Source organism: Zingiber officinale, chromosome 9A (assembly GCF_018446385.1).
Source record: "Zingiber officinale cultivar Zhangliang chromosome 9A, Zo_v1.1, whole genome shotgun sequence".
NCBI lineage: Eukaryota > Viridiplantae > Streptophyta > Magnoliopsida > Zingiberales > Zingiberaceae > Zingiber > Zingiber officinale.
Genome location: NC_056002.1, coordinates 107,303,576 through 107,317,983, shown reverse-complemented (window position 1 = coordinate 107,317,983; position 14,408 = coordinate 107,303,576). Strand labels below are relative to the sequence as shown.

The following is a 14,408-nucleotide window of genomic DNA, read 5'->3' as shown; positions in this document are numbered from 1 at the left end:
ACCTCCTTCGAGGTATATGCTAATCAATATGGGTCTGCCTCGTTCGAGGTATATCCCGGCCGATATTAGTCTACCTCCTTTAAGGTACATGCTGATCAATATGGGTCGGCCTTCTTAGAGGCATATCCCGGCCGATATTGGCTTTCCTTCTCGAAGGTGTGTCTCGATCGATATTGGTCTACCTCCTTTGAGGCATATCTCGGCCGATATCGACCTACTTCTTTTGTGGTATATCCCGGCCGATATTGACCTATCTTCTCCATTTGGTTATATCCTTTCCCTTTCTTACCGGGGGCCTATGAAACCTAACCTATATCAGAAGAGATGAAGGCAGTTCCTTATGCTTCAGCTGTAGGAAGCCTAATGTATGCTATGTTGTGCACGAGACCGGATATCTGTTTTGCCATGGACATGGTTAGCAGATATCAAAGTAATCCAGGATAGGGACATTGGACTGCCGTAAAGCATATATTAAAGTACTTGAGAAGGACTAGAGATTATATGCTGGTTTTTCAAGTAGATGATTTGCTCCCTGTGGGTTACACAGATTCTAACTTCCAATTAGATAGGGACAATAGTAAGTCTACATCAGGCTATGCGTTTACTTTAGGAGGTGGAGTCATTGCATGGAGGAGTGTTAAGAATAAATGTGTTTTAGACTCAACCATGGAAGCAGAGTATGTGGCAGCTTCTAAGGCAGCTAAAGAAGGTGTATGGCTTAGGAACTTCCTAATGGACTTAGATGTGATTCCTGGTTTGTTCAAAATCATCACAATTTATTGTGATAATAGTGGTGCAGTAGCAAACTCGAAGGAACCACGAGCCCATAAGGCGAGTAAACACATAGAGCGTAAGTACCACCTGATACGAGACATCGTAAAGCGAGGAGAAGTTGTTGTCGCCAAGATTGCATCAGCAGATAACCTGACAGATCCTTTCACTAAGGCCCTTCCGGTGAAAGCTTTTGATCGGCATGTTGAAGGAATGGGAATCAGATGTATGACAGCATTTATGACAGCATAGTCATTTAGTATAAGTGGGAGATTTTTAGAGTGTTTACTAAAAGCCTAGCTTTTTGTAAACATTTATTTTGAAATAAAGAATCACATTGGTCAAATGTCTACATTTATATGTTAAGTGTAGTTGTTCAATTAATTTATATTGTAGATAATATGGTGTGTGGTGTCACACACAGAAGATCATGTTATCAATTCCTTATAAATTATAAATAGTAGCTCATGACTAAGATGGGTAGAAACAAACCATTGCAATAGTCATAGTATAATTTGATATTAGTTTATCTTGACTATAAAATTACACTAGTACACTATGAGTGTATTGAGCAGGACCATTTAAGGTAAGTTCTTTTTATACTGACGGCATAAAAGAACAAAACCTTTGTTATTATGGAAGTGTGTGCTCTTAATCATGATATAATAACAAGCACATATACGCACTATTCATTTATTTAATTTATCAAAGGGTGTGATTTAGTTCGATAAATCAATAGGCCTGATAAGTTGGGAAATGATATTATTTATATGGTGTGTTGTTGATTCACTACAAGAAAAATCCTCATAGACATCGGTGGAACAACAACGGTTTTAAGCAAAAACCGATGTCTATAAGCGCATAGTTTCGCTCATAGACATCGGTTTTTAAGCCGATGTCTATGAGTGCATTTTTTTTGTTAATAGACACCGATTTTAACAGTGATTTTTAAAACCCGGTGTCTATGATAAAATAAAATAATTTAATTTTCCCACTAATACTTAGCCAAAATTTGTAACACTTCACTCTTCTCTCCAAACCTAAATCTATATCGCGCCGTCCACCCTATACCATTGCAACGCCACGATCACTTTCCTCCTCGCCGCTAGCCGTCCGACAATCTCTTAGCCTCATCTCCCTCTTCCCTTCCTAGATCGACGCCTCTTCCTCTCTCGATCAGGACAACCACACCAAATGAAGATGACTCTAGTTTCATCCAGGATCAATGGAATCCGATTGAAGAGCGGAATCGAGAAATCGAGTAAGAGTCTTCGTTTCCTGTGGTCGGCGTTGGATTCGAGACAGCGTGTTCGGTACTCTCCTCTCTCAGTTTTCTTGCATTTTGCTCCACCTCTTTTGTCCCAGTTTTGCTGCGTGGAGAGGATGGAGAGACTGAATCTTGACTAATGAGTCTCGGTAGGCATGTTCGAGGTTTTCTTATTCTTTCTAATATCCATCTGTCTTCTTTTTTATTGTTTCTTTCTTCGGTGGTGGAGTTGATTTTGGTTTGAGCAATCTTGAGGGGAACTTGGTTAGGAGCTCTGTGAACGTACGGCTACGGGGACAATGATCGAGGTTTAGGTCTGAGTTCGGTGGTTTTTTGGTTTGTTTTGTGTTCATCTTCCTGCTTCGTATTATTTTTGAATGATCCCATAAATGTTGGATCCAAAATTTCTTCCTTTCCTCTTCTTTTTCGGTGCTTTATCTGAGAACCCGATTCCTTTGGGCTCCCAAGATGAAGCTCTCTTTCCCCCCTTTTTCCCTTCTTGCTTTTAATATCCCCAACTCTCTTGTTGCTTATCTTTGCTTCTTTGTCTTCACCTCCGTTCTCCCTTTCCCTTCCTTCTTGGTCTTATTTCCTAATTTTAGATTTCTCAAATATTACACGTTTTACGTTTTAGTTTGCTCACTTAATGCGAACTCTGCGAATAATAATCTCAGATAAAAACATTTTCCCTTGGCGCAAAATTAGGAAAAAAAAAAATAGCATGAGGTACCAAACAAACTCTGGCGAAAAGCTCTGGGATGCCAAGCATGAGGTATCGTTGCTAAATTAAAAATGCACTTTTTTCTCTCTCTCTCTTCCTTTGTTTTAGATGACTCTAGTTTTGTCCATGAATCTAAATGGTGAATAAGAAAATTTCTAATATCTTGTGCAAAATCATGGAGATTCTATTTTTTTTATTCCATTCATCTCATTTTTAAATCAATTTTTCTCTCTACACCAAATGAATCATTTTCAATTTTCCGTGAAGCAAATTGCTGTCTTTTGCAGAGTCTGAGCGTTGAAATTGAGCGAGTTAAGAAAGAAAACGACAACATGCATATTGAACTAAGGTTTGGTGTGCTAATATATTGTTTGATTCATATGGTTCATATGTATCACTCATCTGGTGAAGTTTGTGCTCTCTTATGATGGCTTTGTTCTGTGCGAATTAGGCATCTTAAGGGTGAGGATCTCAACTCCCTTTACCCAAAGGAAATGATTCCTATTGAGGAGGCACTCCAGATTGGGTCACCAGCGTAAGGGAAAAGCAAGTGAGAAATTTGTTTAATGGTATTTGCTTGTCATTTCAATTGAGATTACCTTTGTGCTGTTGAATTGATTCTCATTTCTTGCCAATTCTAGATGGAAATCTGGAAGATGCACAAGAAGAATGTTGGCATACATATTCCCTCGAGTTTCAATTTGTTGAATGTTTTTTCTCTCTTAATTTTGTTTCTGCTCTTAATGGTTTTCATCTCTCGAATAGGAAAATTTTCTAGAGGAGGAGAACAAACAACTGACTTATATACTGGTAATCTTCTTGTCAGTTGATGTTTCATAGCTTACAGATGTTTATACCTGTTTCATTATTCACAATTTTATTACTGATGGGTAACATTTTATCAAAGTCCAAATGTAACTTGGCAAAGTTATAATGTCTTGGCTTCTAAATGTAACTCTTGCTTTTCTGATTTTCAGTTTATTAATTGCATTTTCTAGTCTCATTCGCATGACATAGGACTGTATAACCTGTATGCTCGATGTTCAGGTTTTTCTAATTCTCTCCTTTCCATATATTTTCTATGGAAAATTTGTGAGACAAAATCATAGTTTTCCTTTTAGACCAATTAATTTTATGAGATAACTGCTGATATTTTCAAGTTGATGAAATGCTACTTGATATTTTTTTTTTTAATTGCATCTCATTTTCAGTTGACATGTAATACTCTTGTTAACATAACTGGATCTTGTGCCTACTAACTGAGTAGTGCCCCCGAGAATTTTGAATTGTATGATTTAACAACTATAGTTTTTATTGTTAAATATAGTTGTGGTTGACAACATTGATAAGTAGAAAATACACTTAGTTGCAAAAGGCTTCATCTAGACATTTTGTGAGGATTATTTGGGATATTTTCTCTCGTTGATGGAATTAATTTATTTACTTAAAACTATTTTTCATGATCACTGGATTCTCCTTGGTATTATTCATGATTACCAGATAGATTTCATAAACATCATACTAGGGTGTATACAGAGAAATCACTAGGGTATGTTCCAATTTAAGTAAGTTATCTATGCTGTCAAACAAAATTTTAGAGCATGGTTTAAGAAATCACAAGGTTACTAAATTGATAATCAAATCTTTATTGAGTACAACTTGACAAACTAAGCACCATCAATGTCTATGCTCCATTATGTTCTAGCTTGATGGAGAGAAGTAGAATAAATAGTTATAGACTTCAATATTCATCCCAAATTACCTATCTGTTATTTTATGTATGGGATTTGTATCTGATGTAATTTTACTCTTGGTATTAATAATATAATCCCTTATTCTTAGCTGAGTTTCAATTGTTAGAGATGAGTAGCTTTTGTTGTTTGGTGCAGATGTTCAATACAGTTTATGTAAATACTAACTTGACGCGGTTGTTTCTTTCTTGTTGGTTAGCATACCAAGTTTGTTAGCACCTAGCCCATGCCCTGTGCTTTTACTAGTCTTGCTTTTGTTGATCAAATTACTGGGTCTCTTGGTACAGTCAACTCTTAATGGTTCAACATCTAATCTTGCGGACTCCTCAGGCCGACCCTATACCACATTGTTTTCTGGCCAGTCAGCAGCAGTGCCTAGGTTCCATCCTTCTGGTTAGACATTCCTACATAAACTTTATTAACATATTCATGTGAAATTTTGCTTGTATGTGGAATTTTGATTATGGTTTGTAAAAAAATAGGTGGTCTTCAAGGATTGCATAATATTCATGGAAGCTTCAACCTGCCAAATGTGCCTAGTTCGCTTGCATCTAGAGAGGCCACAATGGGTGTTGTACCATCAGGTGGTGTTCAGCAACCAGGAGGAAGCATTCCTAGTGGACAGTTCTCATCAAACAATCTTTTGGTTGCATTATCTCAAGTCTGGCATGACTTTATTTCCACATTACTTCACTGCATCATATGGTCCTTTGAATGTGTTTTATAGTATTGATTTTGGATTTTTTTTCATGCAGATGCCTCATGGCTCTGGTGTCACAAATAGAAGGGGGTATTAATGTTGTTGGAAATCATGCTTTTAGTAGTAGTAATATTAATGGAGTCACTGGGTCAATAACTGGTATTTCCTCAAGTTTAGCTTCTGGGAATCGTAGTTCTGTTCCTGGTTTGGGAGTTTCTCCAGTATTGGGTAATGTAGGGCCAAGACTTACAAGCTCTGTAGGCAACATTGTTGGCAGTGGTAACATGGGAAGAAGCATCAGTTCTGGAGGATTATCTGTGCCCGGTTTAGCTTCACGGGTAAACTTAGCTACTATGCATAGAGCAAGAAGGATAACGTTGGCACCAGTAAGAAACATATTTGTGTACTATCTATTACCTTTTGATGTTGTAAGAAGAATAGTTATGTGTAATTTGTGGATACCGACTTGATGTGCACAAAATCTATTATCTTTTTATGTTGTAAGAAGAATATTTATGTGTTGGTTATATGGATATTGACTTGGTATGTTTAGATACATCGGTGCATTTTTATTTGTGATTTTGTTAGTGAATTAATAATATTAACTTAATTTTATGATTTTCTTGGTGATAATATTGGGTTTTCACTATTTCAGAAATCGGATTTGTGTCGTTAAACAATATTGATATTATATCGGTTTTCCACCGTTGCAAAACCAGTGTCATTAACTGATATTATATCGGTCGTATACCGCTGTCAAAACTAGTGTTATTAACATATAATATTACATCGGTTTTACACCCGATGTCGTTAAGTGATACTACACCGGTTTTAATCCGATGTCTAAAATGACAGACCTTTTACATCACCTTCATAGACATTGGCCGAAAATGTAATAGACAGCGGTGGAAAACTGATGTCTATGAGGGTTTTTTTTGTAGTGATTATAAAATGAAATTGTGTCCTAGTAATCTAGGTTGATAATGCCCCCAAGAGGAGCTCATAAGGATTGTCATGTAAACCCTGTAGGTGGGCTTAGTCCGATATGACAATAAAATTGAGTGGTACTACACTTGGAGTTAGATATTAATTAAGTGAGTTGTCAGTAACTCATTTAATTAGTGGACATTTGATATCTTAAACACAGGGAGATTAACACACTCATAATAAGAAGGCGCCTATATAGTAATATGTGATTAGTGCGATAGTTCAATAATAACTCTTTAGTGGTATGAGTTATTATTGATGAACTCGAGTTGGGTGTTCGGGGCGAATATGGGAAGCTCAAGTTCATTGGGAGACCAAATCCAATTCCTCCCTTCGGTCCATGTCGTAGCCTCTTATTTATAAAGTCTTATACCCACCTATACCTACTTTCTTACCCATCCTTAGGTGGCCGGCCAAGCCAAGCTTGGAGCCCAAGCAAGGGCCGACCAAGATAAGGTTTGGATGGATTGAAGTGTAGCCAACCTAGCTTGAACACAAGCTTAGGTGGCCGGCCATAATAAAATTAAAAGGATTTTATTTTTTTTTAATTTTTCCTAATATGGAAGACATGATTTTAAAAGAGAGTTTTAAAATTAAATTATACCTTTTATAGTTTCTACAAAAGATTAAGAGAAAGGCTTGATATCTTTCCTTATTTGTAGATTGAAAGGAAGATTTTAATTTTGGAGAAAACTTTCCTTATTGTAATCATCCACATGTTTTAATAGAGAGATTTTAATTTATAAAAGTTTCCTTTTATAACCAACTATAAAGGGAATTTTTAAAGAAATTTTATTTTAAAAATTTCTAGAAATAAATTAGGAAGTTTTTATTTTGTGTTTAAAACTTTCCTTGTTTGGAGGAGTTGTAGGGGCCGACCACATTAATAGAAGAAAAGGAAATTTTTTTTTATCAATTAAATTTTCCTTTCAATGGCAAAGAAAATAAGGAAGTTTTTATTAAAACTTTCCTTATTTGCCAAGACCAAGGAATATAAAAGATGTTGGTGCGGGAAGCATCCGACGATCGAACCTATGTTTTGATTATGTCAAAGGGTTCAAAGTTTAGGTGTTTTGTTTACTAATATGTTGAATGAGCATTGCAGGAAAAGTCCTAAGTGTACTTAGGAAAAAGTCCTAGCTGTGGTTAGACAAGTGGAAAACCCTAGGGGGCGGTAACCCTATGAGGAAAGCCTTGGCAGGTCGAGGTCTTCGGGCAAAAATCCTAGGGGCGGTGACCCTAGGTTGAAATCCAGGTGTCGCGAACCGGGTAGAAGATTGGATGGGTCGTGGACCGGACGTCTAGCATAAAGACCAAAAGACTCGAGCGCCAAGCAAAAGTCCAGTCGATCTGGAGGACAGAACTAGTGAAAGGTAAACTCTCCTGAGTGGAGTAGGTGAGGACGCGTTCCCCGGAAGAGGAAACAGTAGGCGTCGGTTCGACCTAGGGTTTTCGGTCGAAAATCCGAAGTCAGAACCGGACAGTCCAGAGACTGTCAAAGTATTTCGATTATCATATTTATGTTTTGTAGGATATGTTTGTGTTTTGGGACTAACATGTCTTGCAGGTACAAGAAAACAAGGTTTTCCCTCTGATGAACAGTGTCCGAGGCGCCTCTATGGAGCTTAGAGGCGCCTCGGGCATAAAGGAGCTGAGTTTGCGCATAGTAGAGCTGGAGGCGCCTCAGATTGAGTTGGAGGCGCCTTGGACAGCTTGGAGGCGCCTTCAAGGTTGATGGAGGCGCCTTCAACCGGATCAGCGAAGAAGATTTCAGCGCTCATCCGTGTGGTTGACTCGGCGGGTTTGAGGAACCTTAGTGAAGCTTTGGGAGCCTCCAACAGTGCATAAAAGGGGGTTCGAGCAACACCTTTGCAGCAACACAATCAAAGCAATCCTTACGCAACCAGCTGCTAGCGAGAAGTTCCGACGAAGCCGTAACTTGATGTCGACAACCCCCAAGCTCAGAATGTACTATTAATCTTGTCGTTGGTATATTTCATTATTAATTGTACTTGAAATTTGTAACTATCTTTACGAGATTATAGTTGTTGCCCAACGTAAATGCTCAACGAGCATGTGCCTTGGAGTAGGAGTCGACACATGCTCCGAACCAAGTAAACCCTTGGTGTCTTCTGTGTGACTGCTTATTTCTTGTATTATTTCCGCTGCATTACTCGTCGTGTTTTTAATTTCGAAACGCATGAAAGCCATGAGCGATATTCACCCCCCTCTAGCGCGGTCTCGATCCAACAAAAGAGATGGTAGAGGTGTCTCACCTCACAACAACAATAGATCTTCTATTACTCCTCTCTTCCTTGGTGGTGGCTGGACCTCTCTTCCTCTTTCTCTCCTATTCTTCTTCCTTGTGTGGCCGGTGGCTTCTTCATCTCAAGGAGATTGGTGGTGGCCGAATCTTGTTAGAGGAAGAAGGAGAGATAGGAGGCTTTGTTTCTTAGCATCCCTTGGAGCTTGGTTGGTGGCCGAAAGTTCTTCATCTCTTGAAGATTGGTGGTGGCCGAAACTTGCTTGGAGAAGAAGGAAGCTTGGGTGGATTCTCGTCTCGGTAGATCGTCACCCACACGACGTCTGAGATAAGAAGAGGAATACGATAGAAGATCGTGAGGTCTATAAGCTACAAAAGGTATAACTAGTTATTAGTTTCCACATCATAACTAGTTCATCTTTTTGTTTAGATCTTGAAATACCAAACACAAGAGGCTAACATTTCTAGGTTTCAGATTTATGACTCAAATTTGTGTTTCTTTGTTTTTTTGATCTTGTGATTCAATTGTTCTTATTGGTTAAACCTAGGGTTACTATAAGGAGATTAAATATTGAATTTCGTTGAAAGGGTTTGTCTAGGAAGTGGTGGATGCTCCCATAACCAAGAATGCCTAGTGTCTCACCATGTTTAACCTGGAAGCCGATCTCTGAAATAAATAGTTAATCAAATTTGTAACATAGGTGGATTTGGATTAAGAATGTTAAGCATCGTTTACGATCCAAGTCTAAACCTTTTAAGAACAGATAAATTGAATTTGAAATCAATAATGTTAAGTTCTGTTTGCGATTCCAAATTTAATTTCTAAATAAAACAATAGGTTGTTAGGAATGGTTCAGGGCTTGTACAAAATTTTTGTACGGGGGAACCAGTATGATATTCCGAATAGCAACCAACAACACACTGAGGCAGGAATCAATTAGGCTAAAGCCAATCGATTAAGCTCAGTTCCAATCGATTGGGAATTGATTGGGGGTTGTATTTCATGAAGAATAAAAGGGGGTTTAATCAATTAAGGCCTGACTAATCTATTGGGTAATCAATTAAAGTATTTTCACGAGAGAACAGAGAGTATGGAAATCTCTTGGGCAATCGATTAGACTGCTTTATCTCATGAAAAAAAATCTTTTGAATCGATTACGGAAATTGATTAGAAGCTGTCAAATCGATTGATATAACTCACGAATCGATTGATATAACTCACTAATCGATTAGATGGGTGAAAAGAGTTGTTCTGTATATGTTTGAACAGTCATATTACATGGCAATCGATTAAGAAAAAATCAAATCAATTAGAGATGTTGAGGTTATAGGATTGGTGCACACGTAAGAAGGGGGGGGGGGTGAATCCCACGTGTTTAAAAAAATCTATCTTTTTCGTTTTAAAATCAAAGTGCACGGTGGAATAAAATAGAAATATAAACAAAAAGAATACAAAGAATTCGAACACGAGGAGTTACTTGGTTCAGAACCTTCGACAACTCCTACTCCAAGACCTATGATCCATCGGACCAAGGGTAGTAAGGAAACCTCTTTCGAAATCGAGAAAGGAAAGTTGTAACAGTCTACATTCCCTTTTACAAATAATAAAGAGATGTAGAATTAACTTTGTTACCAACTTGTAGAAAGAGGATCCAGAAGCACTCAGGAGTTAGTAGTGATTTGCCAGAAGCAGTAGTGCAACAATAATCAGACATGTTCACAGTAGCAGAAAGGTCTTTGTAGTTCGAGGAGAAGATGCGTCTTGATGGCTGCTCAAATAAGGCTTATATGGATTGTTGGGGGTGCCTCTAACTGTGTCCGAGGTGCATCCAGCAGCAACTTTTATCCCCTTATCTTCAGAATTGATAAAACCCATAACCAGTGGATTTATCCTCTAGAAGGTGCCTTCTAAGCTCTCTGAGGCACCTCCAGCGCCAAGTTTCAAGGTGCCTCCATCCGCATGGGAGGCGCCTCCACACCCTTCTGAGCAGGGACTTCGACCGAAGCATTCGAGGCACCTCCACTTGAACAGGAGGCACCTCGGATCACTGTTCACCCGAGGTTTAAGTCACTTTTTGTTCTTACAAAATGTGTTAGTCCAAATAACAAGCTATACCCTGTAAAACAAAGTTACACAATAATGAAATTACATTATTAATTAGATCCTATCTTCCAAAGACCAGGATCTAGTCACGATCTCAATTTAATTTTCCAAAATGGGTCTAAATTGGACCTGCACCTAAAACCCATAATTGGGACTCGTCCTTACTGGAACACTCTCCTCCAGTGACTTACCTTACTTACCATGCAAAATCGCTTGACTCATCTTTGATCCACTAGGTCTTCCCACTAGTTGTTAGGTCCATAGATCTAACTGAACTTCCGCTGGCTATCATGTCTCACGGACCCAACCGGATTTCCTGTCAGATATCGGGTCAATTCTTGACCTATCTAGACTTCCACACTACCTATCAGGTTCAACAAACCTAGCTGGATTTTAGCCTGATGTCAGGTTCTCCAGATCCGTCAAGTCCTAGATAGTTCGTAATAAGGTTAGATAACACAACACCTAACTTTAATTCATTTTTCATTCATCAAAACTTAAATTTAACCATTGGTGCAAACTGCATCAACAATCTCTCCCTTTTTAATGCAATGATAATGTGCGTTAAAGTTAGGAAAAAATATGTAACAAAAAACATCAATATAGAAAATGATTTAAGAAAACTTAAATAATTTGGATTTGTATTTTATTCTCTTGATCATGTTAACATTAAGTTGTAAGATACGACAATTAAATAATAATTATTATTGGAGAAATAACTTTATAGATTTTTTTTAAAAAAATTAGAAATTTTTGTGATTTATTCCAAGCTTGGATGAGACGTTTTAAGGGGAAAGATCTATTATACTTAGGAAAAGTCTATTTGGATTACCACTTAAGTGGGAGTTACTAATATAATTAACATAAAGTTATTATTAAAGTAACTTAACTATAAAAATAGAAACCTAAGTTCATTTCATTTCTCTTCACTATTCTCCAGTGCCCTACCCCCTTCCCGATTCGCCGTTGTTGCCTCCCTGCCTTTGCGAAGAATCGACTAACAACCAATGACGTCGTAGTCGTCGTCATCACAAGGGGTCAACGTCGCCGGCCCTCCCGTCATGGCCCTCCCATCGTGTGACCACCACCCTTATTCCCCTCGCGATGCCCCAATCATGTCGTCTTTGCCGCGTTATCGATCGCCGACCACCCAATTTCCCGACACTATCACCTAATCACACTGGTGCCACTCGATCTTGTCACACTCCGAGGGTATATTTATCCACTAAATCGGATGAAACCCCTAGTGACAATATAAGAAATACGATATCGAACTCAGATCGAGCCAATTAAACATCAATGCAAAATAAAAACTTGTTAACTTTTTCTTTAAATACCAATGTGTGTATGTATGCATGTGCAAATGAACATATTAAATTAACTAAAAGCATAACCAACGGCATAAACATTCGATACAAAAAGAGAATCCAAAACTATAAGCAGTGGAAAGCAAACTAACAACTCATATAGAAATCTAAACTTGAGTGGAGCAGGCGGCTAGGACCTATGAGTAACACAACACCTCCTCTATCTGCTAACCTGAAAGTCAAAGGAAAAATAAAGAGTGGTGAGTACAACAACTCAATGGATAAAAGAAGATAGTGCATGAATAATATACTATCATGAGATCAAAGGATACAGTCTCAAGTAAAATGCTTATTAACCAACGTAAGTATCCCAACATAATCACCAACTAACTAAAAGTATAACCAATAATATAATACTTTACTAACCCGCTCAACCAAGTATAACCAATAACATAACACTTCACTAACCTGCTCAACCAAGTATAACTAATAACATAACACTTCACTAACCTGTTCAACCAAGTATAACCAACGAATCAGGAGTACCTATAGTACATCCGAACTTGTACTAACAAATGCATGACCGACATATAGAAAGCACATAACAAATATTGACTATAGGAGAATGCTCTACTATGGATGGTCCCGTGGGCAGTCAAGATATGTAACTAGTCACTGTCTACAGGAGAACGCTTTATCATGGATGGTCCTGTGGGCAGACAGGGTAAATAACTACTCAATGTCTAAGGGAAAATGCTCTACCACGGATGGTCCCATAGGTAGACAGAGTATATGTCAATGGTCACTAACAACTCTCTCAACCACGAATATGAGATAATGATCGTTAGGATATAACAACGTAATAATAAGCAGAAAAGGTATAATCACATCTAATATAACAATATATAGCCACACCTTGGTCGAACCTTACTAACGTATAAGCATAGGCCTAAATAACAATAAGGGTATATTAGGATACTCAATACCACACTGCGGTATGAAATAACAAATAAAGGTTTATCAAGATGCTTGATATCCTATACTGCGATTTGATCATCCTAATAATAAGCACAAACTCAAATCATCTACCAAGGGGTCTAACAGAATATCCAACATCCTACACTATGGTAATATCATGTACCTGAAGGCTCTGGAATTCCGTTTTGTTTCAATTTTCCTGTACAAAAAAACTATACAAGAACAAAACTTTTCCTAGCAACCCGCATGTTCGATCAATCATGTGTTTGATCAATCAAGCAAGTTCTTGAATGATTAAAGCACACCTTGATCGAAGTATAAGATCACTGGCCTCTTGTGTTAGTACTCTAAAAAATGATACAAAGAAAACTAACTAACTACGCAGTGGAATTAAGACTTAGTTGTACTTTTCTTTGTAGCTAAAGACCTCTCGATCTTCTGTCGTATTCCTCTCCTCTTCTTGGACGTTGTGTGGGTGACGATCTACCAAGACAACATCACCCTCCTTCTCTTCTCAGTTTCCAAACCACCAGCTACAAAAGGAGGTTCTAGGATAGGACACCTTCTAATCTTCTTCCTTCTCTTCCTCTTCTTCCTCTTCTTCAAGCTGCCGCCCACCAAGGGAGAACGGTGTCGACCCTTAGCAATAGGTGAAGGGGCACTGGCCCTTAGCAATAGGTGAAGGGGTGCCGACCCTAAGCAAGAAGGAAGGGGGGATGGGTGCCGGCCACAAGGAGGGAGGAGATGAGGGGCACCGGCCACAAGGGGAAGGATGTGTGCCACCGACCCTTGGAGAGAAGAGAATTGTGGGAAATTAGGTTTTAGGGGCCACCACCTACCCCTTTTTATAGCCTTGCCGTTGGTTACAAAAAAGGAAAAATAACATAATTCTGTTTAGAAAAAATCTCCCTTTCTATAACCAAGTTAAACCAAACCAGGTTAAACCAAGTTAAACCAAACCAGGCTAAACCAAGTTAAACCAAACCAAGTTAAAACAAGTTAAGGATAGGTGGATGCGAGGCTTTATATAGAGGCTACAACAGGGACCTAGAGGAGAAATTGGTTTAGACCTCCTGATGGGCTTGGGATTCCAAAAGTAGTATCACTCAACTTTATTACCATACTGGACTAAGTCCACTTGTAGGTTTACATGATAATCCTTATGAGCTCCTCAAGGGGGCATCATTAGCCTAAATAATTAGGACACGGATTCCTTCTATAATCAAAACACACCATATAAATAATACTATCTCCCAACTCATCGGGCCTATTGATTTAACGAATAAATCTCAACCATTGATAAGTTAAAGAAATAAATACTAAGTATACATGCTTGTTATTATATCAGGATTAAGAGTACACACATCCATAATAACATAGGTTCTGTTCTTTTATGCAGTCAGTATAAAAAGAACAACATCAAATGGTCCTGCTTTATACACACATAGTATACTAGTGTAATTTTTTAGTTAAGATAAACTAGTACTAAATTACACTACAACCATTCTAATGGTTTGTCCCAATCCATCTTGGTTGTGAGCTTCTATTTATAATTTATA

General features: G+C 38.1%; 1 long non-coding RNA gene and 2 pseudogenes across 1 annotated transcript; all 3 read left to right on the top strand.

The window, feature by feature from the left end:
* The first annotated feature begins 2,116 nt into the window (after positions 1–2,116).
* LOC122020923 lies at positions 2,117–2,374 on the top strand. The gene is made up of 2 exons (XR_006122372.1): positions 2,117–2,187; positions 2,294–2,374. It is a non-coding gene; the product is annotated as an uncharacterized LOC122020923 (long non-coding RNA).
* A 385-nt stretch (positions 2,375–2,759) lies between these two features.
* LOC122019443 lies at positions 2,760–3,589 on the top strand (annotated as a pseudogene).
* Positions 3,590–3,791: 202 nt separating this feature from the next.
* LOC122019442 lies at positions 3,792–7,792 on the top strand (annotated as a pseudogene).
* The last annotated feature ends 6,616 nt before the right edge of the window (positions 7,793–14,408 follow it).